Below are 15,932 nucleotides of genomic sequence, written 5' to 3'. Positions count from 1 at the left end.
ATTAAAAGAAACAACACTGATGGAGTTTTTGTTCAGAATAAGAAGATTCTGACAGACAGGAAGTCTAAATCATTTTGAGCATCCCAAGGAAAAAAAAAAGAAGATAGAAGTGGTATAATATGGATTTCAGTGCCCAAAATGTACATAGATAATGAAAAGGCAAATTGTATGCACTGCATGTAGCCAGGGACTGTCAAACTGTGGGGGCTTTTACCATTCCTACTGATTATTGAACACTGATCCTTGGGACACGAAATTCATCATCATGTTTAAAATAACCTAGTCCACGTAACAGGGAGATTTGGTCTATTTTCTTTTCGGTAATTAAATACCAAAATGTCTAGTAACTTGTACATGGTAAGCACTCCATTTATTCAGCAAATATTTATTGCACATCCACTACGAGCTAAGCATTTAACAAAAATTAATAAATATTAATTTTACATAAGAATGAAGAAATGCTTTTGAAAATTGAAGCAAAATAATATGAATCCATCAATTAACTATATAATTCAAATCAAAACTTTTGTCATGGGGGGTGGTGGTGGGATGAATTGGGAGATTGGGATTGACATGTATACACTAATACGTATAAAATAGATAACTAATAAAAAAGAGATTTAAAAAATACTTTGTCTAAACTACTAAAATATAAACATATTTTAAGTCAGAAATTTATTCATTTATTTACTCATTTATTCAACATTTATTTAGTGTTCATTAGGTACCAGATATTGTTCTAGGCCTGAAGAATATAACAATGAACAGAACAGACTAAGCCGCTTTCCACATGTAGCATATATTGAAGTGGAGGAAACAGACAATTTAAAAAAATCAAGTATGTGATATAATGTCAGGACTCAGAAATAGAAGTGCTGATTTTGATAGGGTAGTCAGGGAAGGCTTCTCTGAAAAGGTCATATTTGAGTCACGCAAATATCTGATTTAAGAGCACTCCAGACAGAGGGAACAGTAAGTGAAAAATCCTGGTGCCACAAGCATATTTGGTGTGTCCTCAGAACAGTAAAAAGTCCAGTGTGGTTGGAGCATGGAAAGGGCGGACAAGACTGATAGGAAATGAAATTGAATAGGTAGCCAAGGGCCAGATCATGTAGGGCCTCATAAACCATGGTAGGAACCATCGAATTTATCCTACGGCCCATGGGAAGACTTTGCTGGGTTTTGAGCAAGGAAATGATTTGATCTCATTTACGTTTTTATTTATTTAACATCTTTATTGGAGTATAATTGCTTTACAATGGTGTGTTAGTTCCTGCTTTATAACAAAGTGAATCAGTTATACGTATACATATATCCCCATATCCCCTCCTTCTTGTGTCTCCCTCCCACCCTCCCTATCCCACCTCTCTAGGTGGTCACAAAGCACCACCGAGCTTATCTCCCTGTGCTATGCGACTGCTTCCCACATAAGCTCACTTTGTCCCAGCTTACCGTTTTTAAAGCATCACCCTGGCTATTCTGTGAACTGACTCTAGAGAGGCAGAGTAGAAACACAGAGAGCAGTTCAGAGGCTCGTTCATTTCCCTGGTGATCTGGAGCAGATGCACACTAATCTTTAGCTGTTTTTTAATTCCTAGCATCTTAGTGTCCTAAGTCTGGATTAGCCTCTATTTCTTTTCTATGTCAGAGGAGAGAATTTTTAATTTGCATGTACTTTTACTAATTTTTCTATACTTTGTCATTCCAATTTATATCCTGATAATTTTTCTCAGTACAATATTTTAAATCTCTTATGATCCAAATTACTCTTTGATCTATATGAGTATGAATACAAAGTTAAAGTCACCCCAGTTCTTTCCAGATATAAATATATTTTTAATTATATTGTTACTTTTGATTAGAACTTTACATTTAAAAAGTATTTTTCATATTAGAAAAACCCCAAATTTAAGAACAGACCAGTTCACTTATTTAGGGCTAGCATGTTATCAGGGAAAATAGAGCTTAAACTCCAATTCTTATTCAGGGGCCCCCTGACTGATACAACATCTGGATGAGTAATGAAAGCATCCTGTATGGTTTGTTGGCATTGGTCTCTTTGGTGCCTTGATATGAGTCTGATAATGATCTCAGCAAGCCCCACCCAAGTCTGCCTGGCTGACAGATGTCAAATCTTGGTAGATCATTTGGGAGCTAGAAAGGTGCAGAATACATGCTATTCAGTGGCATAAACAAAAGTTATCATCCAATGACTTTAAATTGTAATCAACTATAGGCTGATTTATTTAAATAGAATCTATGTTTTTTATATGCTCATTCACAGTGTGGAACATAAATGTACTTATTTTGAAAAAAATAAAAGATAATATGTGATAATAAGAAATATTGTTTTGAATTCAAAGAAATTATAATTTAGGTTGCTTAAGATAGAAGACTGGCAACTTATGAAATGGATGGGTAGAATGGGTAAGGATAAATTAAATCCCTAATATAGACTGTATGTAATATATAGTCACCATAAAGTTAAAAATATTGCCAAGTTTCAGATAATAACTTATGATAGCCCCAGTATTTGTTATAGTCAATAGCTTGTTGATTTTTCCTCTTAGAAAAGTTCAAAATAGTTTTTTTTACAAAACATAATGTATTCCTGTAGTGGCCACATACTATTACTGAAAGAAAAGTCCACATTTGATTATGCAGCTTCAAAGGCCTTCTGAGATGAAGCCAAGAGCAGGACCATTTTGCACGGCCATGCTTAAGAATAGAAATGCTGATATCTTAATTAGAATAAAAAGAATAGCACTGTTAGCGAATAACTCTAGCATGAAAAAATAAATGAGAGCAAAAGAATTCAATGTGGCTTTATGCATGTTGCTACACGTACATTTATCTAAAATCTATAAATTGAGTTTGCTTCTACTATGTTTGAGAGTATAAGTAGATTCATTTCTCATTTCATGTATATTGTCTCTGCATATAAATACATCTTATAGACACTATATTAAAAACATGCTTTTCTACATTTTTATCAAGAATTTTGAACCTTCCCATGTTCTAAATAGCAAGCTTCTCTGCTAGATAGTAAGAGCTCCATGAATGGCAGGGGACTTTTTCCTAAGTACTGTTGACTGAAAAAAAATACACAACCTGAAAGTTGAGAATTATGTTATTCGGTGGCCTTACCGAGGACTGTAGCCCAGAATAAGCGTCTCAGATAGCTCTGAGGAACTGTTCCAGAGAGGTAAGGGAGGAGCCAGGAAATACAGGAGCTTTTGCTGAAAAAACGAACAAAAACACATGTTGAACATCAAAAGATTATGGCTAATCACACACACACAAAAACCCAGCCATCTCAAGTTAATGATTTTAGTGCCTTTTTATGTATGGGAAGATGCAAGAGTCTGGTATCACTGAAATGATTCTTTTGATATGCGTCTTAACTATCTAGGGCCAGTATGTTATTTTTCTCCACCCTGAATTCCACTCAGGGAGCACCAGTAGGGGCGGCTGCCGTGGCTGATAGCTTGATGGTGGGCAACATTAGTTGTTTATCGGAATGGCAGGCAACATTCTTTGTTTACTGAAATGGCAGGTAATATTTTTTGTCCACAGTACTTAGATTGTATACTTGGCTTAAATATTTGAAGAGAGAGAAAGCAATAAAAAAATAGAGAAAAGTAAGGAAGAAGTGAAGGACAGAGATAACAAGGACTAGAAAAAATAGGAGTAGGAGTGAATGAACTTATTTTTAGCATTACTCAGTACGATGATATTCTTAGAATTTCCAAGAATGTGTAATATTTCTGGAAAATCAGATAAATAAGCTAATGGTTTCTGTATTTTGAAAATTATATAAAGTTAAAAATTATTAAAATCTATAGGACAATGCCAAATATCTCATCTTTAAAGTAGAATATACTGGAGATGTTATCTGTTAACAGTTTCTTTTTTAAGCAAAAAAAAAAGGAAGAAAGAAAAAGAAAGAAACGTTAGTCTTGTACTTCCAAACACGGCAGAAAAAAAACTCAATTTATAGATTTTAGATAAATATGCATGGCAAATAGTCTTTTTATCCAACCGATCAAAGCTTATTTGCAGTTGATTAATCAGGTGTAGGTGGAAAGGTAATATAGTGATGGCCAGCCTGGAATGGACACTAGACCAATTTAATACAAGATGAAGAATGAACTCTTCATGAGCATGGGAAGCAACAGAACCTGCTATGTACCAAATATCATATGAAGTTATTTTCATTTGTTCTCCACTCACACCCTCAGACAACCTTTAGAGGTAGGTATTATTATGAGCTAAGAGTTATTTTCCACATTTTATGAATCAGTCAACTAACTTGCAAAATTAAGATTTTTAACTCAATGGCATATGATCCTGCAATCCCACTCCTGGGCATATATCCAGAGAAAACTATAATTCAAAAAGATACATGCGCTCCAATGTTCATTGCAGCACTGTTTACAATAGCCAAGACAGGGAAGCAACTTAAATGTCCATTGACAGAAGAATGGATAAAGAAGATGCGGTACATATATACAATGGAATATTAGCCATAAAAAAAGAATGAAATAATGCCACTTGCAGCAACATGGATGGACCTAAAGATTATCATAGTAAGTGAAGTAAGTCAGAAAGAGAAAGACAAAAACCATATGATATCACTTGTATATAGAATCTAAACTATGACACAAATGAACTTATCTACAAAACAGAAACAGGCTCACAGACAGAGAACAGACTTGTGGTTGCCAAGCAGGGGAAGGAAGGGATGGATTGGGAGTTTGGGATTAGAAGATGCAAACTATTATATAAGGTCCTACTGTATAGCACAAGGAACTATATTCAGTATCCTATGATAAACCATAATGGAAAAGAATATGAAAAAGAATGTATATATATGTATAACTGAATCATTTGCTATACAACAGAAATTAACACAACTATACTTCAATAAAATAAATTTTTTAAAAAAGATTTTAACTCAGGTCTTGCTGTTCATTCAACAAGCATTTATTAGGTACAGCTAACCGGCTAAGACCCTAATAATATCCAAAGGTCCATGTTCTTTCCACTAAACTGTGGGGACATGTGACAGAGGACAGGATGGAGAGCAAGTGAGTAAGGCTATAGATGATGAAACAGCCAGCAACCTAGTAGAAGCAGCAGCAGTCCCAGGAAGGAAGCACTCTCAGATGACACACAGCATGGCTGGAGCCCTGGAGAGTTAGGAATCACTGAGTAACTCACCGATTAGAAGGACATTAAGGAAACATTGAAAAATCAGACAGGAATCCTCATTCATTCATTCAACAATTATATGTGGAATGTCTATTATGTGCAAATCACTGAGCTAGGGGCCAGGGAGGGCAGGGGAGAATGCCAAGTTCATTTAGTAGAGGCTTTAACAGAGAAGAAGCTACAAAAACGGGGAAGATGGTAGGAAAATGAGGATGTGCTAGATAAACAGAAGTAATAGGTAATATGAATGTAAGGAAATAAAGTATCAGAATTTTAGAACTGACCACCCTAGACATCATCTTATTTGGTCAGCTTGTCCTCCAGTAACCTGAGGCCAGATACCCGGCAGCTAGAGAGGAAGAATGCCCAAACCAGAGTCCTGACTCCTGGTGTAAGTTCCGTTCAATGACCTGATCTGATTTGCAGAAGCCTCTAAGGCTCTGGGTTCCAAACAGGAGGCATATATTGTCATTTCTAACATGAAACAGGGAGACATGAGTTTTAGGGAAGAAGAAAGATGTTTTATCATGCACACCGAGGAGAGAGTCAACAGAGGGAAGAGAATAAGAAATGATATTGTTATGGAGGTAACTTCAGTGCAGTAAAGGATTTAGAAGTTCTCTTGCTACAAGTCACCATGGAAACCACCTGTTAAAATTCTACTCCTCCTTCAAGTTCTAGTTCAAGCATCATATTCTCCCTGAAACCTTTCAAGATCCTCCAGGTAGAAGTCATCATTTCTCCTCAGTGCTCTCAAAACACATTGTTTATGCCAACTTTGATGACAGTTTTGTGGATACTATTTTTTCTCATTTCACTGTGATCTCTGTTGCCAGCTGGGATCACATGGGCCATCTTGGTGTCTGTGATATTTAGCCCAGTACCTGGCACCAAGTAGATGGTCAACTACACGAACGGGGTTAGACTGAATTCAGTGAGATCCCTGATAAATGAAAATGCATGTGCCTAGGAATGAAAGACAAACAAAAACACAAAAATGTGGCAGTAATATTTGCAGACCCCTAAACACCTTTAACAAGAGGAACTTATCGGGAGTTCGCAGCAGGGAGGTATTCACACATCCTGTAACTTTTTACCTTTTAAAGCTTAGTATGTTTGAGAAACTCTAAAGCATTCTTATTTCAAGGCAAAATGTTCAAACACTTCTACTTAAAGTCCTTCATCCCAAGGGTTTCGGAATAGCTCACGACTATTTCTGGCTGCCAACACTGCCATACAGCCCTGTTGCAGAGCATCAAAACTCACTGGCAACACTGCAGGAAGTCAATGAAGAACGCTGGCTTGGCCTGTAAACTAAAATGCCACCATGTGTTTGCAAGTTTAACATTTCAGTGGATGAACAAGTTAAGATGAGGAGAGAGAGAGAGAGAAGGACGGAAATGACTCCCTTCATATAACAAACTCTACTTGAAAGTCACTTTTATATAGACATAAACAGTTGTTATTTACAAAGGCACATTTTAGTCTACTGGAATTTCTCCATGCTCATATTATTTTTTTCAAATGTGGTTTAAACAATTTAGAAATAGATTATCTAGATCTAAATCGATGCAAGAAATATTTACTAAGCTTGACATTTAAGCAAAATGTCAAATCTAATATTTTTATCTTTAATTATATTTTGAAACTATCAAAAATATAACATATGTGTATCCACCACCTAGTTTTAACAAACATTTTACCATATTTATTTTTGATCTTTTCTTAAGAGATATAACATTATGGATAAAGTTAAAGGCATCTTCCTTCCTTAATCATATTTCCTAACTTCTCTTTCCAGGATTGGTATATAACATCCTTATGAATATTTTAATCATATTTTTCATTATTCAAATAATGAAATTTATGATAGCATGTTATAATATGTATTAAATATTATTTTAAAAACAAATTTAAATTAAATTGACACCAAAATTAATAAGTGAAAGATAAAGGATGATATAATCATAAAGGGAGATTATTTGATACAAGTTTTAATTATGAATGTATTTAGTTCATGCCAGCATAACTTAATCAACACTTTATTTTTATACTCAATTATAACAGCATAAACTTTTGTGGACATCAGTCTGGAAAAAAAAAATGTTATAAAAGCACCGAGAATTAATTTCATGAGGAAACGCTGCAAGTATACAAAGGTCACCTTATTTTCCTACCTTTATATCATAAGATCAATAAAACTGACTGAAACTTGTTGGATAGGTATTTTATTGTTCCCATTTATCACCCATCATTTATACACACACACACGCACACGCACACGCACGCGCGCGCACACACACACACACACACTCTTACTCACTTACTGTTCTTAGCTCCCTGAGAGCCAAGGAGTAAAGGAAAACACATCAGGTCTTAAGGTGACATTACCTAATAAAAGGAGATATGCCATACCATCAAGTAACACTACCTTTTTTCTTTGAAAAGAATTATCATGAGTGTCCTTATAGGAAACTAAATAAAAATTAAACAGACAAATGAAAACCACCTGAACGATGTAATGGACAGTGTTTTCAAACTAGCAATTTTACCACAATGCAGAGTTATTTTTCATCTACTGTTTCTTATATCTCATGGATAAAATCCTAGGGCATGATATGAAATTGCAGCTTTCTGGAAAATCTAAACTGTAATGATGTTCATGCATATTTACTCCTGAAAGTCCTTTGGCAAAGGAAAGCATACCAGAGGGCCAGTTTGTAAAATATCAACATGAAGCCACCCCACTGGCTGCAGTGGGTGTGGGAATCCCACAGCTGGTCCTAAAGGAAGGTGCTAAAACAGTCAACATGGATTGTGACAGAAAGGAGTGAGTGGGAATTCAGTCTATCACGTTATTCAGATGCGATTTTTTCATTATATTGTTTTTCCTTCCAATTTTTTATTCTGGGGTCTTCATGCTTTCTGACTCTGTTGTGTACTAAGACCCATCTAGTCAGAGCAACCATGCTTCTTAGTAATCAGAGTCACCCTTGGTTATTGAATATGTTTTCCAGCTTAATGACCAAGAGCATACACATGATGCTAATGAGGGATTTTTGCTTCAAGATACTTTTAAAAATGTATATGAGTAAGAAGAATTGTTTACTCAGATTATTTTAAGATGTAAATGCAGCTGCTTCAAAAAGGAAAAAATAATCCTGAGAAAAATGCAACTGTGATACATGAAAATGGATCACGAGCTCAATCCTGCTTCAACTACATCCTATATACTGAAGAGGGGTGTGGGAGCACTTGAGGCCTTGGAGGGAGCCTTGTTTGCTCTCTAAAGCAGTGGCACTAATCGTAGCTGCTGCCACAGTCCTCATCAATCAGTCCTGGAATCAGCCAGGTGTATGTTAAAAATCCAAGGAATAATTCTCCAAACCACAATTAAGGTGCTTACATGATATCTACATCATGATAGAACCCTGTTTGCCTCCGTCCCAGTAGCGAAGAAAGAAAATTCTCCCTACTGGGAGAGGAAAAGATGCCTTCCTGAATCCCACATGCAGCTGCCACCCTGAGCCTGGCTGCTCTTCTCTAAAGTTTCCGATTTGGAACAGAACGCAGGTCAGGAAAAAAAAAAGGAGGAAAGGGTAGAGCAGGAAATGCATAGGGGTGACATTTTTTACCTTAGTGCTTTGCTACAATATGCCTTAAGTATCAAGCCACTAAGCCCTATTGATTCTTCCTTCGAGTGACTGCCTCACTCTTGCGCTTTCCTTTGCTAGTCCCTCTAGCTGATGGTGATAGCCTGGTGACTAGTCCCCCTGCCCACACTCCACTACCAGCTAATCTTCCTAAAGCACCCCTTTCATCACGTTGACCTTCTCATCACCCTGTGCTCAGAAAGCTTTCTGGACTCCCCACTGACTAGAAGATAAAGGCCACTCTTTGGACTGGAATTGAGGCCCTTTATAATCTGTCTGTAGACTGCTGGACTCGGCCACTTTTATTGGGAAGAGTTCATTTCAATCAGACTGATTTATTCCTGTTCCCCAGCACCCGGTGCACTGTCTGCCTCCACACATTTCCCCATGTCGTTTCTTCCATCACAATTCTGTTAAATCCTACCCATCTTTTGAGATAGTTCAGTTTCCATGGTTTCCTCCCTACCTTGTGAGCATTAAACCTGGGAGTCATGTGGAAGTTGGAGCTAAGTGCCTGGCACCAGGGGCCCCTCCAGACTTTCATCTCCTTTCTCACCACTCCTTCTTGGTTTTGCTTGATGAATCAGTCCTTCTGACTTCTCCACTATTGATGTTTCTCAATCAGTGCATTTAATCACCTGTTCCTGTCACCTGAAACCACACACATACCACCTGAAGCATGTGGAGGAATACGTGTCACTGAAGCATGTACATTAAACAAGAATATTAAACTCCTTATAGTGGAATAAAAGAGAAAGAGAAAAAGGGTGTGGCTGAGATTTGTCAGTAGGCTGTGCAAGCTATCTGCCTTAGAAAGAGCTAAGGAACTTGCTTAAAATGTTGATTCTGAGTCCCATCCCAGATGTATCGCGTCCGAATTTCTCATGGCGAATCTTACACACACTAAATTTGGAAAATCTCTTAGTCTTAGAGGGTAAGAAAGAGTATTTACTATGATCACAACTCGTCACAGCTGCACATCAGAATCACATTTTGTAGCATTTTTGACAACTGCAGTTACCTTGGCCTCATACCAGACCTCCTAAGTGAGAATCCTTGTGTTGGCACCCAAGGTCAAAATATCCCACAAGAGGTTTTGCTCTGCATCCAGGATTGGAAACCCCTAAGCCAAAAGTTAATGATGACCAATATTTATTAGGTAATTACAACTTCGAGAAATAGTGTTAAGCAGTTTATGTACATTTATAAACGATTTTCATAGGTTTGGAGAAGTTAAATAACTAGTCCAGTGCCATACAACTAGTAAGGGATCAAGCCTCAGTTAAACACAGGTCTATTTGATACAAAACTCCAAACTCTAATCTCACTCCCATCTACCTTTATTATTTGAGACATTATTTTAATACATGGCCGTCGGTCTCTTTCCCTGGAATCGTTCCTCCTGCTAAATATGTGATTATGGTTTTGAAAGTTCTGACATCACCTAGGGGAAGGGTTCCTCAGCTTAGTTTCCCTTCATTCACACACCCATTGACTGGCTATCTGTAGTTCTAGACATTTTCTCAATCCTTTCCATCTAATAAGCCAATTTCTATGCTTTAATCCTTATAAAAAGATAGATATTAATAGCAACTGAACTTTTTCCATGTACAAGAGAAGCCTGGTCCCCCTCACTGTAATCCTAGGTTACATGTCTGGAGAAGGGCATTGCTCCTTCCTCTTAGGTTTTGAAACAAAAAGGACTGCTGTTCTCAAATTAAAAAAAAAAAATTATTGGCCCAAGCTTACGTATGTCACCTGAGTAACAATATGGTAGACTTCCTCACCTTACCTCTCAGTCAACACTCTTCCACCCTTTGTATAGAGGGTTTAACTTTTCAATGAATTTTCACATCTCTTACCTTATTTTTTCCCCACAACTCAGTCGTTCCTGAATTGTAGCTTCTTTACAGGTAAAATATTTATAATCAAATTCCATCAAAAGGAGTGACATGAAAATTAATGAGTAAATGGATTTAAAGTATCACAGGAGTCTTGAGTGAAAGGTACACACTGTTTTTACTGTTACTACTATAATGCAGCTCACCCATGACAGTTCTGACGGAGAACACTGACAGCAGCTCTGACCTCATTTACTGGCCAGGCCAGAAGGGGTCTGCATCGTAACCTCAGAGACAGACAAGCTCCAGGGAAACAAACCAGTCAAGGTCCAAAACAACCCCAAAACCACCGTCACTGCCATGCAACTGAGTGCTTTAAAACTGATTAGGAATGTTGTATGGTCAAAATTCTGAATGGACATCAGATCAAGAACCTTGGGAGAGCAATAAGTGATAGGCATGTTTGATAGATGAAACAAAATCTAGTGAAATTAGAGGGCAGCCACAAACCAGACACATGAATAAGTAATTTGCTACCTGGAAGCGTCTGCATCCTCACACTCTGGTGGATGACAAGACATTCTTAAATACACGGGAAAGGCTTATTTAACTCATTTCAGAACATTCTTGGAAGAGGCATTTCAAGAGAGGCAGGGAATTGAATTAATGTCAAATCCTCCAAAATATTCATGAAATAATTATAAATGTATGTGAGTTTTACTTCCTATAATTTAGATTCTTCGCTCCATCAAGCGGTCTTTTAAGCTTATTGGATATTTCTCTTCTTTCTTACAATTCAGAGAGCTAAGGTTTTCAGTCAATGCTAATTTTCTCTGAAGGATTTTCAGAGGGGAGTATTTCCACATAGAGACCCCTGAAATTATTATTTTCAAGTAGGGCTGATTCTTTCTCTTTGTAGCCTAGAAGAAAAGAGATCTATGTAATCGCAGTGTCAAAGTGTCAAAAGACTGAGATAGGTTGAAAAAAAGAAGAAAAGAAAAGAAAACACAAAAAACCTTCAAGGCATCCATGCAGTTCTCAGCCTTACAAATCCTTGGCTCACATAAAATACTTGTGACATGCTGTAATTAACTAGTTACTCCTCTCAGAATGAATAATAATGCAATTATTTGCCAAAAGCAGGGAAGAAGGGATAGTTTCTGTTTTTAAAAATGTTCGCCTTTCATTTCTGTAGAAAGCAAAACCCTGGATTAGTTTACATAAGCTGTGAAAGCACAGAGTAACCTGCATTCTCACTATTACACTATATGATAATTCTGTCACCTTTTTATCAGAGCCTTATACTTTTCAATGGTTTGAAACAGTACTAAACTGACAAGTCAGGACCACATTCAAATTGTATTGGTTCTTAAAAACAGCACCCAAATACCACAGAATGTAAGTAGTAACCTGGCTGGTGAAAACATTTTTGTATTTGGACTGCTATGCCATTGAGGAGGCTAAGGGCTAGCGAGGGCTCTGTTTCCTTTGTCTGTGCAGACACAAATAAAAGGAGGAAGGTGAACCTTAGTTCTTCAAGGTCCTTCTCCTTCCTTACAGATGCCATGTGCCAAGTAACACAAAGTTAGGTGAGAGTTTATCTGAATATATCACTGGTTCTCTCGCCTATGTGTTAATATCTAGACAATGACTGTTTTCTTTAAATTTTTCCAACTCCATCCTGTCACAATTTCAGTAATCCATTCAGCAAGCATTTATTAAAGCCTTGCTATGATGCACCGTACTAGGTACCAGGAATTCAAAGGTAAAAAAGACACATCGCCCTTGAGAAGGTTGCAGGAAAGTAAAAATATGAACTAGACAGCAGGCACATTAACAATGGAGTAAATGCCACCAGGGAGCCCCCTCTCCACACACACATACACAAATTCATCCACTGATATAAAGACACAAAACCCTGCTGCCCGATGAATATGAACTTCCAAAATATTTTAAAAGTTTTGAAGCAGAGACTTTGGTTTTGTGCTAAAACATAACAATTTTGTAATTTCAGTAGAGTCAGTTGGAATGTGTTTGTATGTGTATGTGTGTCTGTCTGTGTGTGTTTTTATGTGGAGCCAACTTTATATAAAGTTTCATTAAGGATAAAATGTTCTGAACAATTGATGCCTTAAATAAACAGATTAATTTAACATGTATCTGTTACTCATTGTAATACCAAGTGTTAGTTCAGAATTTTTTAAAACTAATATTCTCTGATATATCCTCATGACCCTATGATACTAAAAAGCCTGGATCACTTGTTTGGGAAGACAGAGACTGAGTCAATGTTATTTAAATTCATAAAATCATGATAAATATTCCAAAAGTAGACACAGCCTTGTTTTTTCAAGCCCTATTCACCCAAAGCATTCGTTTAATTAGTTAATAGTAGGCATTTGGCTCTTTCTTGTTTTTCATTGTACTGAACAGTATGTAGAACAGTGCAGGCTTTGGCATCAGACTGCCTATATTCGAAATTACGTTCTTCCGCATACAAGCTGTGTGACTTCTCCAAGTCTACATATTCTTATCTGTAAGATGGAGAGAGTAAAAGTAACTACCTCATAGAGATATAAGGATGAAAGGAGTAATAACATATAAAGCACATAACACTAGGACAGGCACTATCATTAAATAAGCTAGTATAATTATCCTCAAATTCAATTGAATATTCATTTGATCTCAGTGAGGACATTTAATATTTGCCAAGAAAATTATTTAGCTACCCTATGTCTATTTCTAAGGCAGTAGAGTGATGAGAATTTATATTAATTTTATCCTTTCTTTGAAAATATAAAATCATGTTTCTGTATTCATTCGTTTCATTTATGTATTGAAACCACAGTTACTGAAAGTTTAGTGTGTGAAAGGTATTGGGCGGGACAGGGAACACAAAGATGATTGAGCCACTACTGATAAAAATCAAGACAGACTTAACAGTTTGAGACCATGGTCCTGAAATCTTGCATGGTTTTCTAATGAATTAAGCCTAATAAACTTAGGTACAAAAATATATAGTAAGTAACGATCATATAATCAGAGTTCATTGGTCTTTCATAAACGTAGAAATGGTAGGTCTTTGTAAGCCAGTCCCAACATTTCCCTTTCCCTAAGCTACATAGTTTTAAAGCCATTTCAGCAATCAATGAAGCTTTTTCCACTTATTCAAAGAAAGAAAAACATTCTTCACAGACTTCCAATTTCCAATTGTTGCTGAAATTCATGAGCAAATTTATTATACTCATGCATTTATTTAATATATGCAAGGCCCAAAGAGGAGGGAGGAAGGAGAAGGTATAACACTATACAGTAGAGAAAAAGATGATTATAACCCATGCTTTCCTAAAGCTTATAGCCCAGCAAAACTCCATCTTACTTTCACCTCAAAGAATCTAGGTCCTCCTTTTGAGATGAGAATAGAAATGCCAAATGTCTACACTTTTATCTTAGGCATTTCCTGAAAGGCTTTATTTGAGGCAGTAAGAATGAGGAATTGCCAAAGGGGAAACAAACCTTGAAAGGAGATACCTGAACGAGCAATGCTAGAAAAGGAAAGGGAAGAAGATGTCGGCATCAAAAAGTCTGTGGGACTAAGATCAGATCAGTCAAACTAAAAAAAAAAAAAAAAAGCCAACTGGAAAAGGAAGATCTTGTAAGACATCCTGAACGATTGTTTAATTTGGTGCTATGGCTTAATTAAGTGAATTCTTCACTGAAATGTTGAATCTGGCCAGTTCAATTCAATCAAATTTTCTCTTTCCATCTCTATTCTCATTTCACCATTTTGTTATGATTATCAAATGGACTTCTGAATTGCCAGTCATTTTTTGTCAAGATTATATATGGCGTACATCCCTGAATTTCTTTGTGTTCAATTTGGAGAAACCTGAAAAGCCCTTGATATCTTACATAGTTTACTCCAGATGGACAGAGGTTCTCACATACCTTCCTCTCTGTTCTGCTGCTGCTAACAGATAATTATTTCAGTGTCTTTCAAGGAGATAGTCTCTAGAGTCTAACACAACAACAGTCAAAACCTAAACTGTCTTCAACATAAATGAAGCTGTCTTTTTAAAAGTACAAAAAAAGTCAGTCCCTTCCCCTCTTTATTAATATACTACAAATGGTTAAGGAGAACAAGCCTGAGCTACAAGTCACTTCTCCAAATCCTTTATGAAAAGGACCAAAAGCTCTTTGAACATGTAGGAGCTCCTGATCTCAGATTTTTCAGATGCCAAGAGTCAGCCAAGGAAGCAATGTCACGATCCCAGTAGCTGTCGTCATGTAGCACCATCACGGCCAAGGTAGGAACACCACTCTCAATGACTTAAGCATGTAGGGATGCTTACCATCTGTCTTGTTTGTATCTAAATAAGTGAAATATTAAAAATAACCAAGTGTCCCTAAAGCAATTCTCTTACCAAAAAAAATATTAAATGAATGAGTACAGTATCTGCCAACACTTTTAACAGAGATCTAGGTAATTCTGATACAGATGGTTTAAAGACTACGCTCTGAGAAGCAATGATGTGTAGACAAACCCTCTCGCACTCAGCCAACAAACCGATCAAGCAGTGATTCCTAGGAAGTGAGTCTGGTGCCAGGCTGACTGCTTAAGAATACAGAATCCTAGGCTTTTCCCCTAGACTTACGGAGGCCCAGAAACCTGCTTATAAATAGCTGTGTTTACATTTTTCCGGGAAACATACACAGCCTGCAGTAAGAGGAAAGGGGTTGTATTTTACTTTAACACATCTGTGGGGGGTCCTTGTTCCACAATTTACTAGCTCTCTGACATTATGTAATATCACTGGACTGAAAAATGGCTGTTTTGAAGATTAAAGAAAGCAATGCATGTTTAGAACCCAGCATGTAGTCAGCTGCTTGTTTTTGTTATCACTATATCCTATGCTCAGCTCCAAGTAGATATACAAAACTAAAATGTGTGATTCATCACTTCAAGAAGCATATCATCTATTTAGAAAAGTAATAGAAATATTAATAAAAATTTTAAATGGGTTTATATTCTAAGGCACTAACATATTTGCACACATAAACACGATATTCTGAGTGACAAAGTAGATTGTAAAATACAGAGAATTATAAGGACATAGGAAAAATCATAAGAAGCTTGCTTTAAATGTCTAATTCTCTTAATTCAGGTGACCTAATTTTCATTAATTCACCAAATTTTTATTTCTATTAGTAAAAATATTAAAAT

At 36.6% G+C, this 15,932-nt stretch overlaps 1 protein-coding gene across 1 annotated transcript in view; it reads left to right on the top strand.

The window, feature by feature from the left end:
* The window catches only part of TMEFF2 (transmembrane protein with EGF like and two follistatin like domains 2), a 246,881-nt gene that overhangs the window by 177,697 nt on the left and 53,252 nt on the right, over positions 1–15,932 (top strand). The window lies entirely within an intron of this gene.

This window comes from Orcinus orca, chromosome 7 (assembly GCF_937001465.1).
Source record: "Orcinus orca chromosome 7, mOrcOrc1.1, whole genome shotgun sequence".
Classification (NCBI taxonomy): domain Eukaryota; kingdom Metazoa; phylum Chordata; class Mammalia; order Artiodactyla; family Delphinidae; genus Orcinus; species Orcinus orca.
The sequence above is the reverse complement of the archived record's forward strand: the minus strand, read 5'-3'. Positions and strand labels throughout refer to the sequence as shown.